Source organism: Adiantum capillus-veneris, chromosome 11, assembly GCF_014529385.1.
Source record: "Adiantum capillus-veneris isolate H3 chromosome 11, ASM1452938v2, whole genome shotgun sequence".
NCBI classification, from domain to species: Eukaryota; Viridiplantae; Streptophyta; class Polypodiopsida; order Polypodiales; family Pteridaceae; genus Adiantum; species Adiantum capillus-veneris.
Window position 1 is genome coordinate 62,630,625 of NC_140941.1, and position 2,752 is coordinate 62,633,376.

The following is a 2,752-nucleotide window of genomic DNA, read 5'->3' on the forward strand; positions in this document are numbered from 1 at the left end:
ATTTCTAGTGGCCTACCATGAAAGTGAACATACAAGAGTATGTTTCTAAATGCGTGGTATGCCAAAAGACAAAATTTGATAGAGGGAAGCAACTTGGATTGCTTCAACTCTTGCCAATCCCTAATTCACCATGGGAGAGCATATCCATGGATTTTATCTTTGGATTCCCTAAGTCTATCCATGGGAATACGGGAATATGGACGATAGTAGATAGGTTCAATAAACAAGCTCATTTTATACCTGTCAAAAAGACTATGAAAGCCCATCAAATGGCGACCCTCTTCATTTCACAAATTTTCAAGTACCATGGCTTGCCAATGTCCATAGTGTCGTATAGAGATCCTAGAATGACCAGTAATTTCTAGAAGGGTCTCTTTGAGAATTTAGGGACAAGGCTAAACTTCTCTTCGGCCTATCATCCACAAACGGATGGCCAAAGTGAAATATCTAACCTAACAATTCTCAATCTACTAAAAGCCTATGTAATGGAAGTAGATCAAAGATCCCAATGGGAGAAGTACTTACCCTTAGTGGAGTATGCTTACAATAACACTGTACATACTTCCATGGGAAAATCACCTTTCAAGGTAATTGAGGGAAGATCAAAAAGTCCCTTGCTACTTAAGGTACATGGGAAGATCTTCACTGCAGATGAGTATAGCCGAGACCTACAAGAATCTTTTCAAAAGATTAAGGATGCTATCTCTATCTCACAGCAAAGACAAAAGGCTGCTTCTGACAAGCACAGAAGAGACCAAACCTTTAAAGAAAATGATTGGGTCTTATTAAAGTTTCCTAAGGCTTGATTAAGGCACACGACGGGAAAGAATCCTACGGGACACCAAAAGTACTATGCTAAACTAGCAAAAAGGTACTATGGTCCCTTCCAGATTCTTAGGCCAATCAATGAGATGGCCTATCAACTCAAGTTGCCCAATTATTGGCTCATACACAATGCCTTCCATGTGAGCCTATTAAAGCCTTACAAAGGAGATCCACCTCAAGAACCAACTACTGAAGATCCACCGGAGATCGAGGACCAAGAGGAGGTGTTGCAGCCCGAGTCCATTCTCCGACATGAAGACAAGGTACTAAGAGGCGGTAAGACTATCCGACGATATCTTATTAAGTTTAAGAATTATCCTTTTGAAGATGCTAGATGGATGCAAGGCATACAATTAAAGGATAACTTAAACCTTGTCAATGCTTACAATGCTTCCCAAGAGGAAGCAAATGTACAAAATGTTAAAAATGAACAAAATTATAAGACTCTCTTTTTCTTTATTGTGCACAAAAATGAAGTAGTATGCATGCTTAGATCAAGTTTGCGGAGATGACGTCTCCCAAACACCAAGTAGAGCTTGTCACTCTACTATGGAAGATTGATAGTACTAATGTGCAAACATGCTTGCGGCAGCCTCAGGCTCACAAGCACCAAATGAACTAGTCATCCATTGTGGAATGATGTCGTAGGGTAACATAGGGATCCTCTACCCGCTAAGAAAAGGACTCATGAATATGCTTTATCTTTTCTACACCATAGTCGAGGATGACTATGATTTCAAGAAAGAGGTAATGTCATAATAATCAATATCTAATTCTCCTAAATGATTTTCTCATGTTAAACTGATCATTTAATATGGGGAAGTGCCAGGGGAGAAAAAGCTAGAATATTGGTTAAGCTAGCAGACCGGCCACAATAGGGATCCAAAGGAGGGAAAATAGGGATCCAAAGGGGGGCCATCTGCAAAAGAGCCATGTGCAACAATGGGCTAAAAAGACCCTAAGGTTCAGCCCATTAAGACTTCCAAAATGCTAAGGTTCCAAAATTCAAAGGTTGTGGTTAAAGGTCAACCGTAGGGGAATTGGATGCTTTGTGTGTGTACAAAAAAGTCTTTACAATCCCTACTTAGGAGGGGGCGAGCCTTGCATGTAGGGTATGAGAGAGAAAGCCACACACACACACACAAGCTCCCTTTACACAAAGGGAATGAGGGACACATGTTAGCTCCCTAGCCCAGATGCCCACAAGGTGTACCCAATTCCTATTGGATGGCCTTGGAGGTGGACCAATGAGAATTAGGCTAGAGTAAATCTAATTTAAAAACACTTAATAAAAGAACCAGTGAGAATTAAGTCCTCTAGAAGACTATTGGATAGTCTCCCAAGGGGTCCAATGAGCATTCAGCAGCCCAATGGCTTGCCTGATTCCTATTGGCCAGGAGGCAAAGGGGTCCAATGAGAGTTTAGTTGAATTATTAAATTACCTAAAGCTCTCACAAAAGGGGAAAGGGGGACACATGTTAGAAGGCTATCACTTATACTGCTTAATTACCATTGGCTAGGCCTGGGGAGGTCCAATGAGGGTAGAGCAAGAGCAAATAGCAACAGCGGTCCCCCAAAGGAGAGAGGGGGCTGATTTTTGCAAGGCATTAACACACACACACACACACACACACACACACACACACACACACACACACACACACACACACACACACACACACACACACACACACACACACACACACACACACACACACACACACACACATACACACACACAGTCTATGTGAGAAGCAAGAAAAAGACTAACACACACACACACACACACACACACACACACACACACACACACAGAGTCTATGTGAGAAGCAAGAAAAAGACTATCTCTTCCCAAGCTTTAATGGAGAGCTCATCACCTACTCCAAACTTGTGAGATAGAAGCCTACATCGACACACTATTGGCATG